At 47.1% G+C, this 12,003-nt stretch overlaps 1 long non-coding RNA gene across 1 annotated transcript in view; it reads left to right on the forward strand.

The window, feature by feature from the left end:
• Positions 1–5,226, forward strand: part of LOC102380823 — a 17,632-nt gene extending 12,406 nt beyond the window's left edge. Inside the window, exon 3 of the long non-coding RNA XR_324152.2 lies at positions 4,338–5,226. This is a non-coding gene — a long non-coding RNA (uncharacterized LOC102380823). The remainder of the gene's footprint in view (positions 1–4,337) is intronic.
• Positions 5,227–12,003: the final 6,777 nt, after the last annotated feature.

The raw sequence follows: 12,003 nt of genomic DNA on the forward strand, positions 1-12,003 counted from the left end.
ATGCGACTGGATAGGTTGGATCCCTTGGAACTGAATGGATGGATTTTGAAAACTTGGTCTAAAAATATCAAAGCATCCATAAAGTAGTAGTACAGACTCCGGTTTTAAAGTAAAATCTTTGGAATATTTTTAAACCTGTTTTTGAGCAATTGCTACAAAAATGGCTACCAAGAAAAAGAAGAGGGGGGCCCAGGAGAGGGCGCACAATAGTGTGGTAGGGCAATCATGTAGTCTCAAAGCTACTCCTCGGGGAGAGGGGCTGGTGGTGAATGACCTCCAGTGCAGGAGGCTTAAGAGGGCAGGTGGAAATGTTTGTCTCTATCCTTATCTGCATTTAAGGCTAGATTGTTCCTGGACAGACCTTGGAGAGGACTGGGCATGGGGAGGGAGAAATGAGTCCCCTTGGATGCACAGTTCCCCTGAACCTTCAGTGTACACAGTCCCGGTGAACATGGGGGGCTGCATCTATTTATTTATCCATTAGATTTACATACAGCCATTCCCAAAAGGAGGTGTGGGCAGTTCACAGAAAAAACAAAACAAGATGACTTAGAAAAGTGGATACATAATTATATAACAAACTCACTGAACAAGACTCCACCTTAGCCTGGATTGCTAAACACCATTCCTAATAAAGAGGTCTTGGAGCACTTCCTATAGCTATCCAGGTTTGGCCAAGGGGAAAAGGAGCCCCAGAGCAAAGGGGTTGCTACCAAGAATGACCTTCCATGTGTTGCTGCCCAGTGAACTTGGCACACGGGTGGTACTTGCAGGAATTGACCTTGGGGACTGAGGTGGGACATATGATAAGGGAGAAATAAGTCCCATAGGTATGTAGGACCTGGAGCATTTGGAGGCAGAAGAAGCTCCTGGGTCACTGCATACATTGAGATTTATTTATACCACATGCATTGAGGCCACTATAATCACTGCCTCTGCTCCCCACTTTCCTAGACTGCTTCATCCATTTTAAACCAGGCCGTAAATTGCCTATTACCCACATTTTGACCTTGAGGGTGTCACCGAGCTCCACTCTTACCAATGGCATCAGTGTTTCCATAGTAACTAATGGACATGAAACTCAAAACAGGGATGGAAGCTAGAGAGGATTATTTTTTTTAAGAGGACAAAACCCCAAATCAAATAAATAAGAGACAAAGGCGCTATGTGCTGTGAAGCTGTATGAGATGATTTGGGATAGTCTGCAGGAGTTACCAATGCTGGGTCCTTCTATGGCCTAATGTAGGTTAACTGAATCTGGTGGCAATAAACACTTATTAGTCACCATGTGCTTATAGTTATTCTCACTGCCTCTCTATATCAGAGATAGATGGGTACAAAACTAAGCTGAACCCATGGCTATAGAAAACCTTCCTTGAAGAACTCATTACCAAGCAGCACTAAGATATCATGGTTTTCTAATGGCTCTGATCTTTCTAATAAAACTGTTAGAGATGCTTCAAAATATGGGTCACTTTTTTTTTTTTTTATATCACATTTTAAGGAAAAAATGCAAATGAAAGTAATCATATTGTTCAAATCAAAGCTGTAAGAAAAAAGCCTCATCGCATTTTTTTTCAAAACATTTCTACCAGTTGTGTGAAAAATTGTAAGAATTTGTGTTTTCACTCTTCGCTTTTTTTTTTTTCCTGACCACCTCCTGTCTTTAATCTGCTGAGCCCAATCTGCTGTTCTGAATGTTGTTGGGTTTAAAATCCAGCTCTGAAGATTAATATTAGTGACTCGCCTGTCTCCCTCACGCTTATTCTTGTGAACCTAAACTGGTGGTTGAGGTCTGGTCATAGGAACCTAAGAGTAGAAGAGACCTCCCGGGTCAGAAAGTCCAGTTCCCTGTTGTTGCAGACTGCCATGCTGTATAATCCATTCATAAACTGACAAAGTTTGTCTTAAAACTAAGTAGATCTTTTTTTCTGGCACTACTTGTATTGGAAGGTTGCTCTAGAACCTCACTGCTTTGATGGTTAGGAGCAAAGCCCGCCTAGGAGGGGGTGGGGGGAAGGGAGCATGGCTGACTGCCCAGGGATCCATGGTCAGGGGGTACCACCCACACCCCCCTTCTGGGTAAAGAGCGATGACATCTGTGAAATGGGGAATAATGATGCTTACCTCCCTCTGAGAGGGTCACTTTGGGGCTCAATTAATGAATACATTAAAAGGGCTTTGAGATCTTCCGCAGCAGCCACTGTAAGACTGTGAAGCATCATTATGGAATGGTCTCTATTAATAGTGCAATAAGGTGCTGTCTAAGGAGGACTGTAGAACATGTTAACCTTGCAGTATTACACTGCCGTGGGCTAGTTCTATACAAGACATGGGAAAACAGCCCTAATCGGACAAGACTTTCTTACAGGAAGGATTAGGGATTTTGACAGTGACCAGCCCACTTTGCCCTGCCAGCAGCTGCCACAACAAGGGAGTGTCATGTACTTTGTTGTTCTTGAACACTACCTTCACATGTGCCCTTGTGCACACACATGGGGATCTCCCAGTGTGCTATGTGCCCCACTGCTGACTCCCTGGCTCCTGGACCAGAATGGTGGGCACTTCTCCCTAGTCAAATGTGCTCTACGGCAGTGGTTTTCAACCCATGGTCCACAGACCTCTGGTGGTCTGCAGACTTTCTAAGGGATCCACAAAACATGACTATGATCGATCAAAAGTATGCAAAGGCCCTCACTTACAATTCAAAGGGATCTGCCTTTCCATTTGAAATTTTATAGGGGTCTGCAAATGAAGAAAGGCTGAACACCACTGCTCTACAGGAATGGATTGGTCCATTGTGGGTGGATTTAGGAGGAAACTAAAATTATGGTCTGCATAGGTTATTTAACCCAGCCTCCAGTTTTGTGGGTGCTGTGAAGGGTTGGAAACAGTGAGAGGCACTTGAGAGGCAAAGGGCCTCCTTGCACACAGCTGTTACCGATAGGGTTCCTTGGAGCTCTTTGGGGGATCTGTTGCTTGTGAGGTGATGGAAAGCATCCGGGCCTTTTGCGGGAGAAGAAGCTCGGCTCACAGCCCTTCTATTCCACACTTTTAAGAGAATGATCCATAGAAGCCCTGCATGTAGCTCCTCACTGGGGTTTCTTCCTCTCTGTCCCCCATGGAAGTAGCATGCATGGAGGGCAGTTTGGTACCAAGATACTCTCTCAGTTTCTTGAGGAGATGTGCAGGAAGCAGAGAGGAGGCAAGGCAGATGTATGCCCCTTTTTGGAGTGGGTGGGGAGAGGGGGGATCAGTGACTACATCTGGCAACTGCCACAAATCTGTGATGTACCTTAGCAAGCCCCCATTACTCAATGTCTGAGTGCCTCGCAGTCTTTATTCTCTCAGCTCCCCCTGGGAAGCAAGGCAGAGCTATTCCCCCCCATTTTACAGCAGGTGGACTGAGGCAGGGAGAAGTTGAGTAACTAACCCAGGGTCATACAGAAAGTTTGTGGCAGGGCAACAGCTTGAACCTGTCCTTGGGTAGAGCTATAATCACTACACCATCCTTTCTCACGTCACCATGCCCCTCCTCAGGTGAACTTGCCACGTAGCATCAGAGAGGACCTTGCAGGAGCTGCTAACTCACACACATCCCTGCACAAAATAGGCATAAGCAGGTGAACATCTCCTAGCGCTAGTCATAGCCCAGTGCCATGGTGGGGGTCAGCTTTGTTTGAGGCAAAGAGTGGGAAGGAGATGGCTGTGATGGCTGCCATCCACGAAGCTGTAAAGAGACTTGGGTTGTTGTCTTCTGTTCCCTTGGCCCACTTCTTAATGTTCAGGGCTTGTTGCGCTTGCTGTCAGAAGACAAATGCTTTGTTTTCGAAGGGAGCAGCTATGGCTTGTGCCTCCGCTAATGTATAGCATCTTGTCGTATTTGTTCCGTCGCTGTTCCACAGTTGAATTACTGCAAGTAATGTACCAATGCCTTGTGTAATGCTTCTTCTTTATAACTCCAGTAGGAGCTTTCCTTCCTGCTTTCCCAACCCTCCCTGCCTTCTTCCCTTCTGCTCTCACCAGCCAGAAAGAAGCAGAAGCAAGGTTTGCCTCAGAGCCAGGAATTCGCTCCAAGTGAGACCCAGGGGTTGTGACTGGGCTTTTCATCCCTTTTTTGGAAGGGTGTGCTTGCCCATGAATGAAGCCCCCTTGTCAGGGCAGGAAATGCACACCTGAATCACAAGTGCCATTGAGCTCCTATGGTTCCTGAAGTCCTTTCTGGTCTCAAGCATGGGAAGGGGAGCAGAATTATGTTTCCATGTTGATCTCCCATTTCTCATGATCCGACTGGCCTGTTCCTCCTGCCTGCCACAGCTCCCTTCTCCTCTCCTCAGCAGTGGCATCTTTGCTGGTCATTTGGTTGCTCCAGCCTCTTCCACCTTGTCTGATGGGAAGCAGCAGAAGACCTAAGTCAAAAGGAGAGCACTATAGGAAACTGGATGAATACACAGTGGACTGCAGTCTGCCAGCCCCCTTTTCCCCCCAAGCTTGCTGCTTAATTTTGCAGCACTATGGCAATGCCAGCCAGTGAAAAATCTAGTGGCATGAGGGAGTTCCTAAGTAAAATGACACCTATGGTCCCTCCAGGTCCCAAGGACACATCCCGTTTCAGCTCTCAGGGCATCGTCTGGCTAAGGATACGACTGCAGCAGTCTCCTGAGAATTGACTGTGCTTGCCTCCAACCATCTGACTTGTGTCCACTCCCTACAAGTTTACTCCATTTTCCAGGAGCCAGAACTAGCAGTGACCAAACTACAAATACATGCAGTATGATTTATTACAGCGGCAGCATTTTAGAAACTATACATCATAGAAACACTAAACCAAGCTATAAGCAAGCTCCAAAGCTCAGCATTCCCTACATCTAGGCAGGCCCAATTTCTTTAATACCCCCAGCTTCCAACACAGAGTGCCTCTGTTAGCCTGTCTCCCTAGGCTGCTTCTGACCAGGGCCTTCCCCCACTTTTGAGCAGGACCTTTTAACCTTTTCATGCCCTTTCTATCACAAGGCTCCACACTTCAGTGAAATAAGCCTTGCAATTTGGTGCAGTTCAGAATCCTTGAAGCTAACAGCTCGCCCCATTACCTTCCAAGTGAGTGCCTGAGGCTGCTTAACGAGACCTCGTGTACTGCAGTTGTGTTTACTCTTCCCATGGCCCCCTATTACATTAAATACAGTCATGCAAGAGATTCTAATAACCCTCTTGTTATACAGAAACTTTACCCCACTTGCCATATCATTTACAATACTTACACTATTATTACATATACATAGTCATAGACTGCTATATATCTGCTATCTGCCCATCACCTTGTGAATGCTCTTTGCTTAAGGGGAACTGCTGGGTGACACAGGCCAACGTAGCTGTGCTCTATAGCACTTCTCCAGTATTCCTTAGTTGAGGGGGTAAGATTGAAAATGGGGTGGCCAGAGCACTGCTGTTCTGAATTTAACAGGGGACTAAGCTAGTCCCAGCTGAGCAAAGACCACTCCAAATCTCGGCCAGTAATTCAGTATTAAGAGAGAGCTCCCTAGCAATCTTGTGAATCAAAGCTGGTGTAACTTGCATTATCTTCCAGCCCCTGGCTGTAGTGCTCCACAAAACTGTCTTAGCGCTCCTGAAGTGGCCTCCAGGCATTCAGGGGTCTGATGTAAAACCTGGTATAGATTATTTAGGAGCCGCTTTTGCTTCGATTCTAAGGTCCTTGCCATGGCGCACGTGCAATTTTTCTCTTGCACTATAAAGTCAGGTGAAGCAGGTTAAAGGGTTGCAGGTAAGAGACCCATGGCTAATTTGGGGGCCAGGAAGATGGATGGGGCTACATGATCATCAGCTACCAGTGTGCGATACCCCCAACCCCTTGGAGAGATTGGGGTTTGGTTTGTGTAGTAAGTGAAGTTTCTGAGCAGTGTTCTTCAGGTCCAATAAGCTGATCCATCCAAACTGCTGCAGCCTTGGTTTGTGCAGTGAGAGAGTCATTAACTGTAATGATGCACAGAGACAGAGAACGGTGATGGCAACAGGGGCGGATGTCTTACAATACACAGATCTGTCCTTCCTTCATTGGTTGCATCTAATCTTGGTTAGCACTAAAGGAAGCCAGACAAATGCTACTTTCAAATGAGACACAAAAATATCCAAAGGAGGAGATAAGCAGTGGGAGGTCTCTCAAGCTGGTAAGACCCAGGGCCATCTGTGCAAGCCTGTCCCTGACTCCTTGCCCATCTCTTGTTTCCATCATTGCAAATTGCCCTCCTAATGCAATTTCATCCCTTTGTTGTAGTACTGCTCTGTGCTGTAAAGTAACTCCCAGACCAGAAATGGGGGAGGTGATTCCTCTAAGTATATGCACGTGGGGGCACATGTGAATGTGGCATATGTGTGTGTACCAAGTAGGTTAGGCTTACCCTATATATAGTAGGGAACTGCAAAATGACTTCTTGGTGCTCTTTTTAAGATCCTTGCTCCTAGGAAATAGTAGGTTTACATATCCTCTGCTTTCCTTTTTGGGGGTTTCTGCTGGCAGAGGGACAGCCTTAGTTTCCATTGGGAAATATCCAGCATTCATCTGGTAGAAGTTATAGCTGGAAGGGGCGGGGGTGGCATGAATAGAATTCACCCACTGCTCCATCCACCCCACTTTAGAGCTCTCTAGGTCTTTTATGCCATCCTGGTTGCAACTACCTTGTGTTAAGCTCTCCCCACCCCCTTCCTGCCATAAGGGCCCTTTACAAAGCCAGTAAAAGCTTTCAGCTCTGTGTGAATATATGATTCCCTACATCCAGAATTTTGCAGAGTAATTATATTTGCTTCTACTTCAGCTCGCGCTGTGCAGCTAAAAAACAAATATTAGATTCTCCGTCCTGCTGCCAAGCACTTGAGAATTAATTACACCGTAAAAGGATCCGTTCTCAGCTCATTAGCCCAGCACTGGCCTTTCACTCATGGTCCAAATGCGTGGTCTCTTGGCAATGAAGCAAGGTTCTCTGGAGATGTATGGGAGTGTGCTGTGCCAGCTCTGTCTGTGCTGGCCCTGCACACGCCACTACTGCATCTGCATAAGGTGCATGCAGTGCACACGATGACACACCTATGATTCAAGTACGCATGCATGCACCGCACATGAAGCAGCTGTGGGTATCCAGTTGCACCATATATAACATACATGCACAGGCCTCTAGTATTTTAGTAAGAAACAGGAGTGGAGCTTTTAGTAAACTATGGGAGCACCAATGCAAATCAGTAGGGCAGATAAGCTGCCCACTCCTCTCACCAGTTCAGTTCACTCCAGCTTCAGCATCTCCACTCACCACTCTGGAGAACTTTGCCAGAGTTTATTTGTGCTTCAGCACCGGGAATGAAGGCCCACAAAGTCAGACATGGTTTCTTAGAAACCACAAGGTGTAATGGGGTGTCTCAGCTTCTACATAATTGATAGGGGATCTCCAGGGAGTCACTCAGGACTGGGGTAGTGCCGGGTTTTTTTGTAGTGCAGTCTCCTTTTTCCAGATCAACGAGTCATGAATCGTAAGTCCCTTATTCCATATGTCTTCACCACCAAGAAAATGTGTTTGTGTAGCAATGTAACTAGCATGTTTCATAGTTTTCTCCTTGTAAAATCCTAGTGGAGATGAGACTCGGTTTTTCAACATAGCGCCCCTTCCCATGACTGACCTGATCTAACTACAGTGAAGTAAGAGCTACAGTCTTCTTTCCACTGGGGCATTACAGAGAGTGAGAGATCCTGAGCATTAGTTAACTCCCAAAGCTCTTACTGCCATCAAAGGCATGACTGCCAACAGATTTGGTCTGGCTTTAAAATGCAAACTAAAAATGAGGTGCATGTCTTCCAATGGTGCAGGTGACCTGCCATCAAAACAAATTCCCAAGGGAAGTGGTGGAGTCTCCATCTTGTGGTGTCTTCAGATCTGGACTTGATGCCTTTCTGGGAGGTCTGCTTTATTGAAACACAAGTTATTTGGTTCAATGAAGGGGTAACTGATTAAAACTGTGTCTGCAGGAGGTCAGGTTGGATGAGCCAATGGTTTCTTCTTGCTTTAAAAATCCTGACTGTATGGGGTCATCTACCCTGTGGCAGCAGAGTGGCCACTGCCCACATAAGCCCTACCCAGCCACTTCCAATGCATGAGGAATAAGGTAATGAAAACATACCATGGAGATGCCTCCATGCGGTGCTCCTGAACAAGCTAGAAACCCAGGTCTTGAACGCAGCATGAGTGTGGCTCCTCAGGCTATCCTCACCACCTTATTTCTGGGTATGATGTGTACAGAGCAGAAGCGAGTGATTGGGGCCCATTTTCTCAGCAGCAAGACTGAACTTTCTCCCGCTGTCATGAAGATGTACATCATGGGTCACACCAAAGTAGTTCAGGCCACAGTTTAGTATGTGAGGATCTTGCACGCAAGACTAAACTGTTGTTTTCCTGTGGGAGTCTGCTTGTTAATAAGGAGACTCTTTTATTTCTTAGATCATGTTTGGAATTTTTAATCCCTAGAAGTAGATAGTATCAGTCCATGCTGCCATGAAGTGTCCTCTTTTGTCCTCAATATCACAAAAAATCCTTCCCTAACACGCAGTCTCATTGGTGTCCACAATTCTTCTTGAAGAAGTCCTCTGCATGGAGTGTTTGTGAGCATGCTCCCTGCAGAGGCATGCCTGAGCAAAAGCGTGATCCATGCCAGAGCTTCCCTCAGTATTGGGGGATATTTGGCCTTTGCTCCAGTCCAAGAGTGGATTTTGAATTCCCCAAAGTCTGGGAACTTTTCAATTGGCCAAACCTGGCATGTAACATAACACTGAACCCTGCAGTATTCAGTCACTCCCTGCCCTTGATGTTGAACCAAACCAAACACTGAAGCAAGAAGAAACATAGGCAAGACCCAAGGCCAAGTGCTCCAAGGTCAGGTCCAGGGTTCAAATTACACTTTGACTCTTGTGTGGGGGGGGCTGCAAAAAAATTTAAACCAGTTCATTGATTAATAAGTCCACGTAAGTAGAGAAGCAATCTGATCTGTGACCCCCGCCCCCTCCCAAGGTTATGATTTTCAAATCTTACAGGGGGGGAGTTGTCTCTTATGCGAGGGCTCAGCCCCACTGAGCTCCCCCTTAAGTCGCGCTCTGGTCAGGTTGGCCTGTTCCCTGTCCTGCCTCCTCTACTTTGCCTTCCTGGAACCATGTTGCCTTCTGAGCAGATCGGTCTCACCCTCTTGGCAGCAAAATGAGCTAAGAGAAAGGGGAAAGGCTAGAAGCAAGATTCAAAGGGGCCAGATACAGGTCCCATGCCAGGCCAGAGTGAAACTGTAGCAACTTAATTGAGATCAAAATCTGCTCTAATGGGCATCAGGAGTTGGTTTTTTGCTATTCTGATTTTTCTCAAAGCCTCACAGCCTCTGCGCAATCCCTCTTCACTTGTCTCTGCCTCTCGGCTGTCCGCTCTCTTGGGAACGTTTCCTCTCTACTTCCCTGGCAATGGGAGGTACTGCTTCCTGCAGGCCAGGGTCACCGGAGGCAGCACTTTGGAGAGCTGTCCATCAGGTTCTCTGCACTCAGGACCAAGGATCATGCACCCCTGATGGAAGACATATCCATAACATGCACACAACTGTCCTTCAGTAGTTATGACCCCTGAATAATTGACCCATCCACGGTTCCCTAGGCTGTGCTCCTATCAGCCAGGGAAGGGAGGTGATTTGCTTGGATGCCGGGCTTACGGGGTACTATTATTGTTACAGTAACTATTCACCCTGTTGCAATGGGCTATGAGTCGGGAGCGGCCTCCTGGTTCTCCCGTGTGCATGTTTTATTATTAAATCACCCTGATCTAATTTAATACACAAACCCAAGCCTACGGCTTCTCACAGTGAGAGAGAAAGAGAGAGTTCCCAAGGCAGAAAGCTCGTCCTGTATGCAAATGGGGATGTTTTATTGCTATGCCATCCATCAATTATTTTTTTTCTCTCTCTCTGGTTAATCTTATTTTTCTCCTTGGTGCTTTAATTTTGAAGTGAATTACAGCAAGCAGCTGACAGCACTGGCTAGAGGCAAGTGAAATACAGGTAGGTGATGCGCTGGCTCCACTCTTCTAGCTCTGACAGTGGATTTCACTGTTCAGCTGTTTCATCCCCCACTAGCCTGTTTTGAACCTTGCCAGACACCTTAGTGCAGACCAGCTGCACCTTGTATTCCAGTTCTAGTTTTCCCAGGGAACCTCAGTGCTGACTTATAAGATCCTCTGCTATTCCAGTCTAGTTGCATTCTCCCTCACATTAACCAGTGCAAATTGATCCTGTCCTGTAGATCCACCCTACACCTCCTACTATCCTAGTCCTGAGCTCCCCAGGTGCACCTCTGTCGTGGAGTGTAGTCCCTCCCTTTTGTTCCAGCCCCAGGTTCCTCACAACCAGCTCCTGTCCATCCTGATCTGCCATTCTGCCATGCCCAGAGGTTGTCAAATGTAACCAGCTACTTTGTGGAGCAGTAACCAGCATTTGCATCTTGTTCTGAGGTCACTTTACTTCAATATTCCTCCTCCAGCCCCTTCCTCGTAACGTCCTACTTTATATCTGTTACTAATATCTGATCGAATCTCAGGGACTGCCCAGGCTGCAAGAGCTGAAAAGCCAGTTCCTGCCCTCATCAACCAGAGATTATGTCAACATTTGAAACTGGAAATGTGATGGGTCTGCTGGTGTGAGACAGACCACCTTAGGGTCTGCTGGTGTGAGGCAGACCACCTTAGGCTATGAACTTAGCTCCTCTGAGTCACTCTGCAGAGAAGGCATTAGCAGGGATGTGGCTGGGGCAACATATAAAGAGAACCCAGCCCAAAGAGATGTGGGTTTGGTAGCTTTCTTCTGTAAGCAAACACACTTTAGTGGTGTAGGGAGACGATGAGGAGGAGACTTTTGCAAGTCTGACTTTTTTCAACTGAAAGGAAAAGCTGTGTTCCTGGCCGATGAGATCTCATCCTTGCTTTTACTGAAATAGTGCAGATACCAGGGGGATGTAAAAGTAGCATGAAAACCAGAGCTGATATCATTGGAAATTCTTCATCGAGTTCAACAGCAGCTGAACCAGAGTCAAATCATCCCATGAGCCTTTTCCTCATGGTGGAGGTGTTAGCCTGTGTCGGAGTCAATAGTCTGCTGAGCCTGGATGACCCACTGGGCCGGTGTGGTTAAAACATGCCAGTGTCCGTAACCATCAGCACACAAGTGATGTGGATAGCAGCGCAGCTGGTTAGCGCTGTGTTAAAAAATCCACATTGTGTTTCAGTTGGGCTCTGTCTCCTGCTTTGCTTCCTTTTCTGTGGTTTTGTGGTTGTCCACATTGAAGCAACATCAGAAGACCTCAGCTGAGATCAGGGCCCTGAAGTGCAAGGTGCTGTATGTGCACACAGTGAGAAACAGCCTAAATTGCAAAAGGGCAAGAGAGGAAACAGCGATGCCAAAATGCAGAAGTGACATATCCAGAGGTGTAGTGAGATTTTTCAGCACCAAGGGCAGAGGTGGGGGGTTGGGGAGGGGAAATGCTGCAGACCGCTTGAAAGCAGGAGGGGTTAGGGTTAGGCTCTCAGGGGCCACTGCTTCAGCTCCTACTGAAGCCCATGAAGCAACTTCTGGTGCCCTGTTCACTCCCAGCCCCCTGCCTCCCCACCCCTGACACACTTCCTAAGCACAGGACTGTGCCTGTCATGGCAAAGCCTCCCTGGGGAGGCACCTTACATTCACCTCACTCACCCCCATCCCATAGATATGCTACAGGGCATGGGGCTGCACATACCCAGCTCTTATGACCAGGTTGTCCCTGCTGCAGATAAGGCCCCTTCTTGAGCATGGCTGGTGTCCCCCTTGCCTTGCCATAGTTATACTACTGGACATATCCAACAGCTGGTACTAGAACCTGTTCACCACATTAACCACCATGCCATGCTTCTGTGGAGGTGGTTGCATATCAATATTGATTGCGTTAGGGCA

The sequence above is a fragment of the Alligator sinensis genome, unplaced genomic scaffold, assembly GCF_000455745.1.
Source record: "Alligator sinensis unplaced genomic scaffold, ASM45574v1 scaffold492_1, whole genome shotgun sequence".
Lineage (NCBI taxonomy): Eukaryota > Metazoa > Chordata > Crocodylia > Alligatoridae > Alligator > Alligator sinensis.